Raw genomic sequence first — 17,890 nt, forward strand, 5'->3', positions numbered from 1 at the left:
GTAAAGGATGGGCATAAAATGGAAGATTTGCTCTTGCAAGTCCTACTGGATTCCACCTTTTCAGCAGGTGTTGCTTGCGGCAGACACGGACCATTAAAATGCAAACTGATGTCTTTTTACACTTACTGGAGTCCCCAGCAACCCCCATGCTCCACATACGAAACAAATGTGGGTGTATAGCTTGTTCAAACTGCTCTATTGCAGTAACAGAGGAGATTATGTGCTCGACCCTACTGTGGGGTCTTAAAATACAACACGAGCAGCTCATTTGAATGTTGGAAGGTACTATATGTGCTTTTCAAAAGAGGTGAATAAGGGCATTTATGTACCAGTCTAATGGCCCACAGAAATATGATACCATAGGCAACCCTTAAATCCAAGCATGCTAACAGCAGTCATGTGGATGCAGGATGAAACTTGTAAATTTAACAAAAAAAGCCCTCACTATATAATTTTTTTTCCCATCCCAAATTCCTTTGACCACCATTTGATTTCTATTTATTTTAAATCTAACCTGTAATCTCCTTAGGATGGGATTTGTCTTACAATGGCTGGTCTGCATAGTGATTGGCATAGCTGGAGTCTTGTTTCTATCCTGGAACCTTTAGAAACTGCCAAAACACAATGAATTAAATTAATGAAACAGATTGCACTAACACACTCCCTGTAAATTAAAACAAATCTGTGTTCAGCAAGTGGCAGGAAGGACAGAAGTGGAAAGAAGAAACTATAAATTAGAGAGAGGAACTGAGACAATTGGAGGGAATAAAACAAAATGAATGCAGGAAAAATGTAAAGCTCTACAAAGATGTGTTACAGCAAATTGGCAGGATGGGAAGCTGAGGAAGGTGTAATTTTGGGTGGGGAGAGTGAAGGGATGTGATGTGGTTACAGGCATGAGGCCTGTAAGCAGCAGGACTGAGTGGATCTCTCTGCACGGGGAAAGAATGGTTTGTGTGGGCAAGATGGGATGTGATGAGGATCTGGGACATAGAAATCTTTAAACTTGACAGTTTAAAGACCTGTGTGCTCAGTATTAGTGATATTGATTTGTTCTGTCTTGAAACTCAGATCTGGAGGTCTGTGAACAGTCACAGCATGTCTGTTAATTAAGTGCAATGGGTGGGGTGGGTGTAGTTTTAAGATGCTGCATAGATTCAGATGCCCATCATTCTCTGAGCATCACATTCCCTGGACGTGCACTGCCAGGAAAGAGCCAACACAAAATGCAAGGTTTTAAGGAACAATATTCATAAATGAAGAATAATCAGGGTTACAGTGAAGCCAAAATGCGGCTTCCCTCAGCTTCCTTGGAGCTGATTTAGTTGCCACAGCAGTAAAGCTGTGTTAGTCTCCAGAAGGAGCTGCACCCTGGAATTTGTGGTGTTACTGGTATCCAAGGTAGCTGGGTATGTATAAATTCCTTATGCCTGCTCTTGCTGCAGCTGATCTCAGTGTGAGCACACAACAGCTCTAAAGGTGTGTGTGGATGTATAGGGAGACTTTATAGCAGGTAGGACAGGAGATACCTCTCCTAATATCTAGGCTGGGGTGTAAGAATTTTAGAGAGGAGGTTTTCAAACAAGAGCCTTGCTGAGACTTTGGGACTGCACACATTCAAGAGGTTGTGGTTTATGTAAGTGCAGTAGCTGCAGCCTTTGCTGGCTCTTTGCAAACACAGAAACACTGTGCCACAGGAAGCATCGTGCTTTGCTCCCCTGCTCAGTCTGAATTACAGTGACAATGGCTTCCTGTGGCTGTGACAGTGACAGCAATTTCCTGTGACCCTGGGGAAGGCCTGAGGCTCTCACAAAAAGCTCCACCGAATTTAGTGTTCACAGTTTTATGCAGTGTTAATAAATCCATTATTCAGCGTTTGCAAGGCACGATCTGCTGTTGTGAAATTTTCAAGGCTTTCCTACTTAAAAACAAGGAAAGCAATGTGTGTAAGCAATGCAGAGGAATCCAGGCAAATAAATTGAAAGCAAAGACTGGGTCTTGATTGTATGTAGCAAACTTGCTGCTTCTATAGCATGCTCTTAAAAGAATTGTTAAGTATAATTAAGCAGGTTTGAAACTTTGTTAGTGACTTATTACAGAAAATTGATATGGGGTGAAAAAAAAATCAGTCATTCCTGTAATGTTTGATAACTGAATTCTGTAGACATAAAGCTCACTCTGTTGGGCTTATGAATGACTGTTAAAGGATTTGTGAAATCTCACATGACCCAGAAGTCTACCCTGCAATTTGAAAAGTTAATTATGTGCTAAATTTCTTGCCAACAAGACATGAAGTCAAAGACTGGGGCTTTACCCGACGTCCATATGGAGAGTTGATTTAAATGCATTTCCATAGCTGGGGTGCTGTAAGTGAGCCTTTGGGGTGAAGTGCTGGCATTGGCTCATTGCTGACATGTTTCAGACTCTATAATTTTAAATGTGAATCTGAAGCTACTTCCTGTCTTACCTTATAGTCTGACTGGTTTCTGCTTTCTTCCGCAGTCTGAGCAGCCTCAGGTACTGGTGGTATCCAATTGTATCTCCATGGATTTTTCCATTAAATAAAACAACTTTGAAGGTGCAAAATTCCTAATACAGCTACTGTTTCATATTTTGAAACAGTATCGCCTTATATCTAGTTTTCCACACATACAATGTAACTGTCTTTTACTGAAATAATGAAATATCTTTCATTTAAAAACTTAATTTGGAAAGTTATTTCTTAACTGATTCAAGTCAAGAAATATCCTGGTTACTGCAGCATCTTTATAAGAAGTAACTTCTGTAGTGTTTCAAAAGTTGAAAGGATAAAAAATATGCCTAAGGCAGGACTGGAATTTGGAGTAAAAGAGCCTTTTGGGGTTTCTGAGTATTTCCCAACTTTGTTTGGCTTTTCCTAACCTGTTTCCTCATCCCATTATTTCTAGGTGCATGCTGGTTAATATCACCAATGACTGAAGGAGAAGAAACTTGTGCTCCAGCCTTTCTTTTATCTGTAAACTTGTTCCTAAGTGTTTTCTGCAGTATTTTCTATGTACTTGTGCAGGAATTACATGATGGGAATACTTTTTTGGGCAGTGCATTGTCCGAGTTGGAGTTTTTGTGGTTTGGGGTTTTTTTGTTGTTGTCGTCATTTATTTTATTTTTTTGTTTTTCTTCTGATTAAACTTCTTTCAAAATGTAGATTTCAAGTTGCATGGGGGTCTCTGTGTGTTTGTATAGAGCACAAAACAATTGGGTAAAACACCCACCACCACCACCTCAAAACAATTGGGTCCAACCCTGGCTGTAACTTTTACCTGCCACCCCAATATAAATAACTCTGCAGCTTTTCCTGCAATACCACGAGGACTATTTGTATCCCATTGAAGTGTGTTGCATTTATTCCCAGCCCATATTATAACTGCTATGTTGTTCCTGTCCTGATCCCTGCCTGCCTGCTGTGAAAGTACTCATCTCAAATTCCTGGCTATTTTGTTAAGAATTACTTGGTTTGGCATTATCACTGAAACTAGAATAAATTGGGGACCTAACTCAACTGTAGGTAAGGCAGCATGGTGATTAATTTACAATTTCTCACAGAACTCCTCTGAGCAAATTACAGAAGTCTCTCTAGCCATAAATAATATGTCAAAGCAATTTTTTGTTCTTTGTAGTGTTTCTGGGGTTATTCATCTGCAGACAAGCTCTGTTCACATCAGAGAACGTACAACTGTGGAGCTGTGGCTTTTCCTTACCTGTGGTCCCTGCAGATAAATCTTGTGTCAAATAGGAAAAACAGGGACTGTAAAATACTGACCTTAGTTACTTACAGAAGTGGGAATCCTACATAGTCTGTTCTCATTTAGGTTTTGTGCTGACAGAGCCCAAGGAGATGGGACAATAGAGGAAACAGAATTGACTGGTAATCATTTGGATCCATTGTACTTCCCGAGCTGAAGCAGCTGCCAGCGTGTCTGTGACACTGTGTCCTTCTCCTTGTCACTTATTTGTAGCCTCAGCTCTGCTGGCTGTGAAAAATGAACAATAACTTTTCACTCACAGAAGTCTAATGTGTTTTAATTATAGTGAATGTTTAAAAACAACTTGAGGATGAAGTGCTGTGTGAGTGCTAAATGTCATCCTTGACAATGACACAGCAACCAGATCATTAGTATTTCAGATGCATCTAGTTATTCCATAAATTACAAATTAATTTATCTCCTTCAATGAAGATTTACTGATACATTCATCTTTCTTGCTAATTGTTTTACTTAACTAGTTGGATGTATTTCAGTAAAGTGTCTGGTGGAGACAAATGTGTTTCCCATCTAGACATTGTCTTACATGCAACAATTATATATGGATTGGCTGCAAATCAGAGCTAGGCACTGCAGTGTGGTCACCAAAATAGAACAAATATTGGGATTTTCTGGGTAGATTTCCAAAGGCTGTGCCTCCTGAAGCCAACTTGCCTTCCTGCTTTACCTGAATAAGACCAAGTAACTCGTCTCACATCCTTGCAGGAATTTCCACACGTCATTCATAGCTGGTATGTTTTGTAACTGGATCTTCCTTTGAGTTCACTCTCTCCAGTGTTTTGAAAGTCATAAAATAGAGACACTTTGGAGCCTGGGATCCCACACTAATGTGATTCCTTCTGCCTCTCTCGTGATAGTTTTGAAATGTTCAAAAGGGAGGGGTGGGGCATAAATGACAATGCATTCAAGTTTTTCAAGCCTTTCCCCGTGCTTGAAAAAGCCAAACAAAGGTATTGAAAGCTTACCCTTGCCATGCAGTTGAATTCTCAGTTAAAAAACAAACAAAACAAACCTAACCAAACCCAAAAATAAATCCCAGCTTGCCCTGAGCTCTGCAACTCTCCTGTGAGCAGTGGGAGGAAAGCCACACTGAGCTGGTAACTTCCCCCACCATATAATCACATCAATATAAAGATATTTGGGGTAATAATAATTTCTGATGTAATTCCACTGACTTTTTAATCCAATTACACTGAGGATTAATTTGTCCCTCCTGATGGCTGCAAACACACACACACAAAGGCACTAACAACAGTTGGAGAGGTCATGGCCCATTTGTGTATGTTAATGTCTCTGTGCCCGAGCACATTTCATCTCTTTATCAGATGCTCTGTTCTCTGACAAAATTAGAATAAAAACTTGCAGTTAGCAATTTTCAATGCCAGACTTTTTTTTTCCTTCCCTGACATTTTTTTTGGTAACATTTTGCTGGATGATTGGTTCCCATTCCTGCTTTGTCTATCTGTTTCATTTTTCTTTCTGTCTTTCCACAGGGTTCCCTTTTATCCACCCTCTTACTTCCTCAGGCCACATCTGACGTGCTCAGTTTACCAACTCAAGAGCTGCTGTCATCACAGACAAGTATTTTCAGCTCTTCTGATTTTGAAAGTAAATCTTGGACTGTGTCTGTCCCTGTCTGCTTTGTGTATTTTTCCATTCTTGATAAAAATAACGAATAAACCCTCATGTGTAATAAAAATGGAAAGTTATTATTCATTTTAAAATATCTCAGGTGTCGAGGAGGAATATATAAGGAAATAAACTACAGAGCTTGCCCTCAATCAGCCTTTTTTTTTGGTGGGGCAGAGGGGGGGGAGAGGGAAGAGTGGTTGTGTCCTTATGTCCCTACTTTAAAAGACAGTACAAATTTTTAGCTCTTTAAGGTCCTTCCACCACACCTCTTACAGATTTTTGTTCTTCTCAGTGTCTCTTGTTGTGATTTCTTGTGGACTTTCAGTTGTGGAACCTGCTGTCCCAAGTGTATTTCAAAACAAGGAAAAGTGTATCCCTGTGTTCTATGCATATCTGTCAGGCATGTTTTCTTACCCTTACCTAATCTAATTCCAGGTAGGATCAATTTATGGAGTCATCAGGCTTATATTCCTGTCAGAGCTCATCAGCAATACCCAGCATGGTCCTTTGCAATACAATTCATTTGACAGAGTTAGATCACTTCTTAATTACTCTTACCATATAATCTTGTAACTTCTGGCTCTGGGGAAACACTGTTTGGAATGGGTTTGCACATTAAGAGAAATAATCCATCATGTTAAGAACTTGCTCTTGTACCTTTCAAGTATATGCTTGATTGGCAATGGTTGGGAAATTGTGTGGCCTTCATTCAGAGACTCTTTAACTCAAGACTTACAGCCATGTAAAAAACATTCCACCATCTCCAGAACAAAATGGGCTGTGGCCCTGATACTGTAATCAATAAACTCCTCTGTTTGTTTTGCAAGGGTTGATCATCAGCAGCTGGTTCACTAAACCATATTAGAGATGGTTGACATGAGACATTTGATGAGGACACGTGGGGATCTGAGGGAAAAGTTGGTAAATGTTGCTTGTCCGAAAGTTTTGGGGAGTGTAGAGTTGGAGTGATGCAGTCAGAATGCTAAGAAATCCTTTTCCTTGGTCCTGTCACAGACAAGTCCATAAAGTGACAAGTGCCAAGGTACAATAACAGCTCTGTCACGGTGTCACTCAGCCTGTGACTTCTGCATATCTGTCTGTTAGCGACTCTAAAAGCAGAAGACTAATGTAATTAAACTAATCTTGATAATTTGAAAAACATTGTGCCTTTTAACTGCATTCCCTGGGATCAGAGTGGCTGAATCTTGCCTTTTTGCTCCTGCATTTTTTGTTTGTCACAATCATTGTCTGTGACCCACCTGCCAGTTGAAGTCCATGCAAGTTTTGCCACAGCACAATGTGGAGCACTGGATGCTTGTTTATATTCAGAGCATTGTTTTGTTACCAGGAAGCCATGAAGAGCTTTAACAGGCGATTTTGAGACATGGAGCAGGGGTTTAGAGCATCTCAATGCAATTTGAACTGTTGTGTTACAGAGGTGGACTGTTCAAAACCCTAAGCAGGAAGGCAGTGCTGTCTCACAGAATGTTTTTACCCACGTCACAACTGCACGGCCCGTGGAGTCTGGCTGAACCCAGGACTTTGTGAATGTGCCTCTGTCAGAAAGCTGGAATGGGGTGGTTCAGATTTTTGCAATTCTTCCATTTGTCAAGTGACTTCTGAAGCTGCAAAAGCTCGGCTTTTATATTACTGAGGTTAGCAGGAATGCTCGCAGATTTGTCACATAACAGGGTCCTGACTTTTTCTGTCTGGTTAGTATCAACAGTTATATCAGTTTTGGGTGCCACAAAATAAGAAAGATCTAAAGCTCTTAGAGAGTGTCCAAAGGAGTGACACGGGGATGGTGAAGGGTCTGGAGGGGAAGTTGTAGGAGGAGCAGCTGAGGGCACTTGGCTTGTTGATTTGGAGAAGAGGAGACTGAGGTCAGACCTCACGGGCATCTGCAGCTTCCACACGAGGGGCAGTGGAGGGGCAGCTCCGATCTCTGCTCTGTGTGAGCAGTGACAGGACCCCAGGGAATGGCTGAAGCTGTGTCAGGGGAGGGTTAGGTTGGATATTAGGAAAAAACTATTCCCCCAGAGGGTGATTGGGCACTGAACAGGCTCCCCAGGGCAGTGGGCACAGCCCAAGGCTGACAGAGCTCAAGGAGTGTTTGGACAAGGCTCTCAGGGACTTGGTGGGAGTGTTGGGGTGTCTGTGCAGGGCCAGCAGTTGGACTGGATGATCCCTGTGGGTCCCTTCCAGCTCAGGATATTCTATGATTCTATGATACTGTTGAACCTACTGAGGCTGTACAGTATTTTCTACAAAGCATCTTGTGTTATCTGTAGGCCAGGAGTTTCAATGCTGTAATTAAATATAGAATGTATTTTCTAGGCAAATGTTCAATGTCACCACACACTTTATTTGTTTTGCTACCTACCAACTAATTTAAATACTAGAGAATAGGTTGCGAAGTAAAGTAATATGTCTGCCTCGGGGAAGGGAACTTGAATAGTGGTGCTCAGCAGGTACTGCAGATTCTTAAAAGGTAAAATACATGAAAATAGTTCAGAATGTTTAAAGACTGTTATTTCACTGGTGTAACAGCAGTAATGCCTGATCTTGAATTGCATGTGAAGGACGATGCAGTATCAGTATCTTTCATAACACAAATTCTGTTCTTTCTAGAGCTGTCCAACTGAAACTCTCCCCACTCACCCCTCAGCAAATAATAAAAAGAAAAATGCCAGCCTTCCACAACTGTTTCACCAGCCTTTTGAGGAAATATGTTGGTGTACCCACGTTGCATTTCTCTATAGCTGTACTAATCTAATTCTCCATATGGGGCTTATCACAGAACAAGGGCCAAGCCTGCAGCACCAAGGATATGCTGATGTAGCTGGACAGCACTTTATTTTTTAACAGATGGAGTTCTTTCCCCACTACAGCAGAAACCACCATGCTGAGCAGCACAAACTCTCCTGGGAAAAGACAACTTTCCCAGTTTAAATATATTTCTGTTCACTGGAACAATTGGTTAGAAGTGTGTGGTTGTTTCTCTTCGGGCTTGTAGTTGGCATTTTTAGGCTTCTAAAAAATCGAGAAATGCTTTAAAAATGCATTTTCCAGGAATAGTTCATACTAGTTTAAAAATACAGAAATTAAACTACAACAGAGATATTTCATGCTGAAAAGGAAGGACCCTGTAATGACTGCTTTGTTGCTAGATTATAGAGTTCCTCTATTAGGCTCAACCTAACTTCTGGAGTAAAAAGAGATGGAAAACTGTTAGAAAAACAAATTAACTGTACCATGTAATTGTATTTATTATGGGGAAAAGATTGGGAATTATTTAAAACTGCTTCCAAGCAATCTGCCCATCTTACAGGATTTGTTCCTTGTGGTTTTGAGGTCTGCACTTTGGATAATTCATGTCAGAGCATCACTGGCACCTGGAATTGCTTTCACCCCCTTGTCATTGATTACAGTGTCACTTGGATGTTTACTGAATGTTCCATCACCAGTTCTGTACTTTGGTCTAGTACATATCTGGGGGTGGTCAGTTTGTTCTGTTTTGGCATCCATTGGAATGACAAAAATGTTCTGAAATCTGGAATTTCATGATGTGCCTGTCAAGTGACACATTTCTGTAGTAAATGAGTATGGTGAGTCGTACAGTGTAAGGGTCTGGGTCCCAAAAGAATTAACAGAATTCAATCATGTTATCTCTTAATGAGAATGCAGTTGGGATTCTGCATAAAAGCTGAAGCAGCCAAACATCTCCCCAGTGCAGGGGAAGGAACAGAAGGAGAAAGGAGAAAATGTCTTATCCTCTCTGAGATGAAGAATGAAAGATGTAAAAGTCAGTAGGGTTTAAAATTTGATAAATGTAATATAATCAGTCATCACAAAGCATCCTCTATACCTCATCTGTGCTTTCAGGCACAGAACAGACTTTGCAGCTGCCTCCTGTATGAAATTTGAAAGGCTTAAATGCTTGTGTAAACCACTCAAAACAAAGTGCATTTTAGAGTTCAAAACACTGTTCTCTAATACATTGTAATTGTGGAAATGTGATATTATTTCTCTGTTTTTTCATCATGTTTTCATATATGAGTGGATTTTTTGTAACTGTAAGAGGGTTTTCCTCTATGGCATAAATTTAATATAAAAGGGATTCATGGTACTCAGGATGTTTTTCCCTCAGAATAAAATCAAATTGGCTGGCTGGTGCAGACTTGGACCAGTGATAGAGCAGATAAATCCTGCCTCTGCCTGCAGACTGGAGGCCAGGAATTCCTTGTCACATCAGCAGAGAGGCTGTAGTTACAATTTGACTATAATTGTGTTTTTTCTACACCAATCTCAATTTGATTCTAATTCCTGAAATTGCCTAGAATGAGTCAGATCTGGTCAGGCCAAAGGAAGTTCTTGAATCATTCCCAAATGGTGGAAAATATGAGTCAATTCAGAGGGTTAAGCACATAGAGACAGTCTTCATAGGCATAAAGCACCCACAAAGCTTTATATGGTGGGAGAGAGGGTCCCCCACAGTGAGCCAAGGCTGGATATTCTGGATTTCAGGGCCCTTGTAGCAGCAGAGCTGGTGAATGGCTGGAGGAGAGGAACGACAGCAATGGATGGGGAGGGAAAATGGACCAATATTTCAGTTACACAACTGGTTTGGGATTAATGCAAAGCAATATGCCCAGAAGGGAATAGATTTGAGCCATGGCTTGGACTTGTACCTTCTTTTGAGGGGAAACCAGGAAAATTAACACCATGGAAATAGGCAGAGGAGTTAGAACTGTGAAGGCAGGAGACGAGCCTGTGACATGTTTTACACAGTGAGGACACAGTTCCTTGCATTCATTAGCATTTCTGTCACCAGCTGTATCAGCCTGGGTGCACATATTGCAATTAATAACTGTGCTTCCTCAGTAGTTCTGGGGAAATCTGTGCTCCTGTCATGGACCACAGGGAATAGCTGCTATTTAGCACCAACGGCTGTTACGCTGTGGGAAAGCCTCTCATGCAGAGACCCAGGAAACAGGAGAACTTGATACAACACAGTGACACATCAAAGGTCCTGTTCAAATATGCTTTAGTTTTGGATGGTGGTGCTTCCTGGCTGTTCATCCTCACAGGCAAAACCCAGTGCATGTGCTGAGTCAAGAGTCAAGAGGAGCTGTTATCATACAGAGTGGGGTTACAAAATTTGGTGAAAATTCCCTATATAAAGGCAGGACCTCAATGATAATTTACAGTCAGATAGGTATCATAAACAAAATCCTTTTCTTTTAGCTCTTTTCTCCTCATTTGTAGCCTCTTGCATCTACCTCATTACTACATTGCTCTTTGTTAGTGCAGTAAATCTGGAGACCTAACGGTGCACAAGCCCCTTGGAGGACAGCACTGGCTTTTAAAATATTCATTTTTATGCGGATCAGGGATATCCCAGTCTGGCTGTAATCAGAGGAAGCAGGAAGGAGACAAATAATCACTGAACATGACTGTTCAGGGAGCAATTCCTGTCAAAAAAACAATCAGCAGCAAAGGTGATACAAGCTGGCCTTGCACCCCCAAGCACAAGTAAGAGTGATGTGGGCTTGTTTGATACCCATAAGAGTATAATTGCTTCTGTCTCTTCCTTCATCCCCTCACCAGCTGCTTCTCCTTCTCTGTGCTGAAATGCCTGTTGTTCTCTCAAACTGCTGAGCAATGTGGGGCTCCTGGAAGGTGCCAGACTGTGGGAGTTGCACTTCTTTGTGCAGGTATTTCAGAGCCTTGACCTGCAGGGACAAGCCACAAAGCAGAGGAACCTTCAGGACACTTCAGTCCTTAGTTATTTTTTTTGTTTTCCAAATGGTACAACTTCACTTGCAGGCAGACATCGACCCAGAGCCTGGATTATTCTAAATGGAACATATGCTATGAAGTCAGTTTGCAGCAAGTTTCCAGCCATGGGAGTCGAACTGATACCAAATTTATCTTATCCAGGCTCAACAAGTAGTCACCAGGCAGTCATGGTCCCACCAATCTTGATTTAAATGTAACTTATAGCAGGGGTTGGATTTCATATCCCCAGAGTAATTTCTTGTGCCATCCAAACCTCATTGAAGTGTCTTGGTGAAAATTATTTAAACTCACCTGTTCTATGTTGGCACAGGAAGCTGTGTCTCAGTCACTGGGGCTCAGTGGGAACTCCCAGGACCTTCACTTTGTGCTCAGTCCTGTGTTTTATTAAGAGATATAACTCCAGACTTTTTTTTCTTTATAGTATCAAGATAACAGCACTAGCAAGGGTGAGTCCATCACTGCCACCTTCAGTGGGTAAACTCTATGTTTTTCTTGAAGATAGATTTTTAAACATTTATATGATAATGAAGAAAACAAAACAACCAAACAAAATTTGTATAAACTCTTTGATGACCCTGTGTGAGAAAATAATACAGAGGCCACAGCAGCTCCAGGGCTGGCTCAGCCAAGCAATGTCACATAGAGCTCTCTTTCTCTTTAATTTTTTATTTGGATCATGTCTGTATGTAGGTCACAAAGACTTAAATGTGAAGGCACTGACCAGACAAAACCAAACCTCTCAAAAAAATACCATTGTTGTAGGAGAAGGATTCTTTCTCAAACAAGACCATAAATTAGTACCGAAGGATTTCAGTGTTCCCTGTGTTTGGGTTCCCTGTGATTCCCATCCCCAGCATGGGAGGGGCAGAGCTGCAGCACTGTGTGCTCAGCTGGGCTGTAACTGCACAGCCCGAGAGGCCACGGAGCTGCTTCAGGCCATTTCTCTTCCTGGCCTTTTGTGCTGTGATGACCCCATACAAATCAATCCCAGTCTGATCATCCTTCCTCGGGAATAAAGAAGGGATGTGAAACCTCTCGTTGCAGTTCCCCATCCAGTACCTTTCTGCTTTCCTCCAGTCCTTAATCACAGGGGCTGGACAAACATCTCTCCTGCTGCCTCCACCCTTGTGAGCATCGCTCTGTGGCCAGTTGCCACTGTAGGGATTCCCTGCTTCTCTGCAGGGATTCCTCCTTCCTGCAGGGACATCCACGCTCCACAGTCAGCCCTGAGCAATCCACTCTGCAGCTCTGAGGAGCCCGAGGAGGGGAGGGAGAGCAGACCTTCTGTTCATCCCTCTGGTCAGCCTTGTGCAAGCACAGGAACAGCAGCGTGGAACAACCATCTCACAGGCTTTTCTTCTTGGAGAGGAAGGGGGAGGCTGTGGAGCTTTGGGGCACAGAAGGTCTCAGTGCTTCTGAACAGAAAGCTCTTGGTGGCGCTTGGGTTGCAAATAGTAATTCTGGGTGGCAACAGTGCAGATAAAAAGCCCCACAAAACCCAAGGTATAAACTGGGCCCGAGAGTACAAATTGGTAGAAAAGCTCTGTAGAAATGCAGGTTGATGGTTTTAAGATCAAAGAATGGTGATCAGAGAAACCACTAGATCCCCCTTGGCTTTAAAATCCACATTATGCACCCAGACTTTGCATCACAGTCTGTGCATGTGTGATGGACTAGTGGAAGGTGTCCCTGCCCATGGCAGGGTGTTGGAAATAAATCATCTTTAAGGTCCCTCCCAACCCAAACCAGTCTCTGATTCTGTCATTCTGTGATTCTGTGATCTTGAATTTTATAAGTACAACAAAAATTCAAGTCTGATGCAGGAGGAGCTGAACTATTTTGGTTTCTTTACACCTTCTGTCTTTTAGGACACGAGCTGCAGCTGTGGATTTACAAACCACAGATTTTGGCCCCAGCTCAGAGGCAGCACAAAGCTCTGTCGCTGGATGGTGCTGTGGGCCAGGCACAGGTGAGCTCACCTGGATGGCAGACAGGGCCTGGATGAGGAAACACTCACAGGAATCCTGGCTGCTTCTGAAATCACCAGGGGAGTCACAGCAATAATCCTGGCCACTGGAATCCTGCATTAATGATGGATGCAACTGCTTTTTAAACTGCAAATTTTGTCAGAGCCTTTTCTGCCTGGGGAACCAGAATATTGTGAAGTTGATTCTCCAGTCACTGAACTAAGCATTTTAAGCACCCTGAGAATAAGTGATCTGTATATGTTACCAATCTGAGCCATTCAAAAATGGCTTAGATTAAAAATCAAGTTTTAAAAAATAAACAAATTTGTCACCGTTTAGGTTTTTCCCCCCTCTGATGCTTTCCTGCTATTTAGGATGGAAACAGCTGTTGTTTGGTACTACAGAGTAAAGAAACTTCAAGTGGAATTTCAGATTTTGAAGTGTTTTCCAGATTTTTCTTCTGATTCTGGAAGGAATCTTGAAGAAAAGTATGGCTTATTCCAGGGTTTGAGAAAATCACAGCTGTTATCAACATAGTCTCATTTTCCCACTTTTACATCAATGTTGTTTGATTAATAACAGCCAATTTATTGCTGAGCAACTCAAGAATAAATAAAACCACTGAAGACAGACACTAGATGTAATAAAAGCAGTTAGTGACTAGAACATGCAGTTGCAAAGATCTACTTGTTTTGGAGATGGGGAAGAAATGGCACGTGAAATGTATGTGTTTCTCTGCCACAAAAGTATATTTATTTCTCCTTTTGCATGTATCTAAGGCAATATAAACAATTTCAAATACTTGTAAAATATGCAGTGAGATGTTACTGTGAATCACACACATCAAAGCATAGCTGAAGCTCAAAAAGTTCTTTTGTGCAAAGAAAACTGGCTTTTCTTGTATTTCAAGAAAAGAAGTGGATCTTTCTCTGCTTCTCACATTTTCAAACCCTCTCTGTTCCTGCATGGTTGAATTGCATCAGTATTTTCAACAGGGCACTTTGTAAACACTGCACTAACATAAGAAAAATTCACCCAAACACTGGTTTTTCTTGTCTGCCTTTGAGATTCTTTTAAGACAAAATCCTTCTTTGGGTGGTTTCCTGTTGTAGAAATAACTTCTCCCATCACCAGGCAGGTGTCTGTCCCACAGTAGTATCTAAATGTGATATTCCCTTTGATAGAGCTTCAGGAACTGCAGCTGAAGGAATGCCCTGGATAGCAGGATTTCACTGTGTGGGGTTGATGTGCACAAATAAAACATTATGTTTTACAAGTGCAACAGATGGAGCAATATTTTTGTACCAGCCAAAGTCTGGCAGCAGGACCAAGGCAGGGATTGTCCCTCTGTGCTGGGCACTGCTGTGGCCCCTCTAGTCTGTTCCAATTCTGAACCCCTCAATTTAAGGACACTGAGGGACTGGAGCATTTCCAGAGAAGGGAACAGAGCTGGGGAAGGGTCTGGAGCACCAGGAGCAGCTGAGGGAGCTGGGGGGACTGAGCATGGAGAAAAGGAGGCTCAGGGAGAACCTTCTCACTCTCCCCAAATCCCTGACAGGAGGGGGGAGCCAGGTGGGGGTCAGGCTCTGCTCCCAGGGAACAAGAGACAGGACAAGAGGAAATGGCCTCAAGTTGTGCCAAGGGAGGTTCAGGCTGGACATCAGGAGGAATTTCTTCATGGAAGGGGCTGTCAGGTGTTGGAAGGGGCTGCCCAGGGAGGTGGTGGAGTCCCCATCCCTGGAGGTGTTCAGGGAATGACTGAATGTGGCACTCAGTGCTCTGGTCTGGGTGACAAAGTGGGGATCAGTCACAGGTTGGACTTGATGACCTTGGAGGTCTTTTCCAAACTGAATGATTCTGTGATTCTGGGGAGGTCCTGGTTTCACTTCGATAAAGATACAGGGCCATGTTCTGGAGAAACAATTGTGTCTGAAAGATGGGGAGGTGTCTATTGATATTTTAACAGGCAGCCTTGAGTCAGGATTTCTGGCTGTTCATCCCATCTCTCATGAGCTGGGACAAACTACTTATTATGTATTTAAAGTACAGGACTGGTGCTGTATTGAGTGAGGCTGGGGAGCAGCATGATAATGTGTGTGTTTGTTCCATCCATTCTGAACTCTGACTAACCCTCACAGAGGAAGATGTTCCTCTGGCAGCCAAGTGGGAGATCTGGCCTTTCTTTAGCTCTGCAGCTTTGTGTATTCACTTCAATAACCATTGATAGTCCAGACACAGAGATGGTGACATTACATAAGTAAACATGCATGAAAATAAAGAAGTTGTGAAATAGCAATATCTTTAATTTATTTTTTTTTTTTTGATGCCTTCCACTTTGGGAATAAGAAAACCTTGTGTTGACATTTGCAGTAGAAGGAGTCTGGTTCAAAATCAAAAGATGTATTTCCATGTATTGAATGACCTAGAAAGTTTTCTTTGGAGACATACAAAATGCATATCTGTGTTTTTAAATGGGGATTTGTGTTATTGAAGCTGAAGGGTAACCCCTTGCTTGCCTGAATTTCTCACTGTAGGTATCATGGAGTAAACTGTGCAATATATTAAAGAAAATGCTCTTGAGTATCCCATATATCTTGAGTATTCCATGAAGAAATTCCTCCTGATATCCAGCACTCCCATGTGGTGCACATTCATTCTGTATTGGAACATAGATTTTCTCCCCTTTTTGTGGCGGCTGAGGATGATTAGGAGGCCACAGCCATGTGAGGGAAGACTCCAAATGAGATTACCTTGAAGATAAGTTCCCATTTGGAGCTGTGTTGTCCTGATGTGTCAGCAAGTACAATCATATAGATGTTATCAAGTAATAAAATCTTTACAGCACATCGCATGAACTGTGTAGATAACGGGGAGATTGTTATTGGGGTTTGAACAGAAAAGTCCAGAGGAGTAGTTGTAATGATTCGTATCTTTAGGGTTGTCAGTTATTAACTTCATTAGAACTATAGGTACTTTCAAAATAAGACATCTATAGAGGGTGTATCTTTATCTCAGTTTTTTAGTCAGGAGACTCTGAAGATAAGGTTGAATTATGTCTTCCATTTTAACAACCTTTTAAATGTTGTCTGTATTAGACTAAAACCATTGAGCTTCAAAATATTCCATAGTGGTTCTTAATCCAAAGATGACATTTCAAAGAAACCGGGCCAGTTTTGTGGGAACTAAATTGAGAGTAGCCCAAATCAGTTTTACTGTGCATTTTCAGGTTACCTGAGCAGAAACTGGTATAAAAAAATTCAAGTCTTCTGTTGCAGTTGTTGTTAAACTTAAAAATCAATAGAGCCTCCAATTTCTGCTATCTGTCCCCATTCCATGTCATTGGATAGAACTGATAACATTTGGTATGGGATAACTAATTAAAGGGAAGAATCGTAAAGAAAGACAAGAAGACTTAAATCCACAAGAAGTTGCTGGTATCAGGTATGTTTTTCCTTAGGTTTAGCTCTCTGTTTTCAGTTGCCCAGCCCAGACCCCAACATTCCCACCAAGGTACCACTGGGAGACCAGGAACACCGGTCAGAACTGAACACTTCCTACAGGAGCTCTGCCAGCTAGTACAGCTTCAATGAATCACTTGGTTGGGTTCCTTTCTGGAAAATCCCTTTCTGGAGATCCAAACAGACAGAAGGTTTTCCCAACAGACTGTTTCAGCAGGAAATAATTGAATTTTCTTTTAGGGAGTCCCTCAAAAATCCAGTATTTTCGGCAGATCTGTGTCTTCCTCCCCTGTAAATATTTCTATCTCTAATAGGATCCTTTTTCTCCTGTTTTTGTTGGGCAGATCCATGTCCCACCTGGGACAAGGACAGGGTCTGGGCTGTGTCACCTGTAGAGCTGGCAGGTGGATTTCTGTTAAATATTTGAACTCTGTACAAGCTGTTCAATTATTCAGCCACATGTTGTTGGTAATTACTTCTCTCTGCTTATGGCTTAAGAATAGTAACACCTCGGACTAGACTGAATGGGTACTTAATAAGGCAGCAGTGTAACAGGACTCCCCTGGAATTACACATTACATTAACACCAAAAGAGTTCATTCTGAATTCATTATGAATGATTGCTCTGAGTACCAGAGGAATTAATAATCATTAGTCATTTACTACAGAGGGTTGCTCAATAATGGCCAGATAGAGCTGGTTTAAGCCTTTACAAGCTTTCCTGAGCAAGTTTCATTCTGAAAGAATCATTAAATGTAACTTTCTGTTCACTGGAGTGTTCCTACCTATATTTTGAATGTGTACTCCCAGTTCAGTTGCATTCCAGCTCTAAAAGCACTTCAAAGACACACAGCCCAGTTCATTCACTGTTGGAATTACTTCCCTTATCTCCACACTGTCTCCCAGTGTATCTCATTGGCTTTATGCAGCACATCTGAGAGGTAAATAAACTTTAAAGGATGCTGGAAGGCATTCAAGGGCAGGGAGATTCTGACAGACAAAAGGAATGTAAAAGCATTATATTTATGACTTTGTGGCAAGTAAATTCTCAAAGTAAAGATATTCGAGGCCTTTGATTTGGTTCCTTAAAGCTCCCTCTGTTCCCAGCAGCATTTGAAGACTCAACTGTTTTGCATATCAGAGGTAGATGACTTGGGAGACACAGGGAATTAACTGCTCACTTTAGACGACCTTTTCCTTCAGGAATGAGCTTCCACACAAGTTTTACTTC

Source organism: Manacus vitellinus, unplaced genomic scaffold (assembly GCF_001715985.3).
Source record: "Manacus vitellinus isolate BGI_N305 unplaced genomic scaffold, ASM171598v3 scaffold_25_pilon, whole genome shotgun sequence".
Lineage (NCBI taxonomy): Eukaryota > Metazoa > Chordata > Aves > Passeriformes > Pipridae > Manacus > Manacus vitellinus.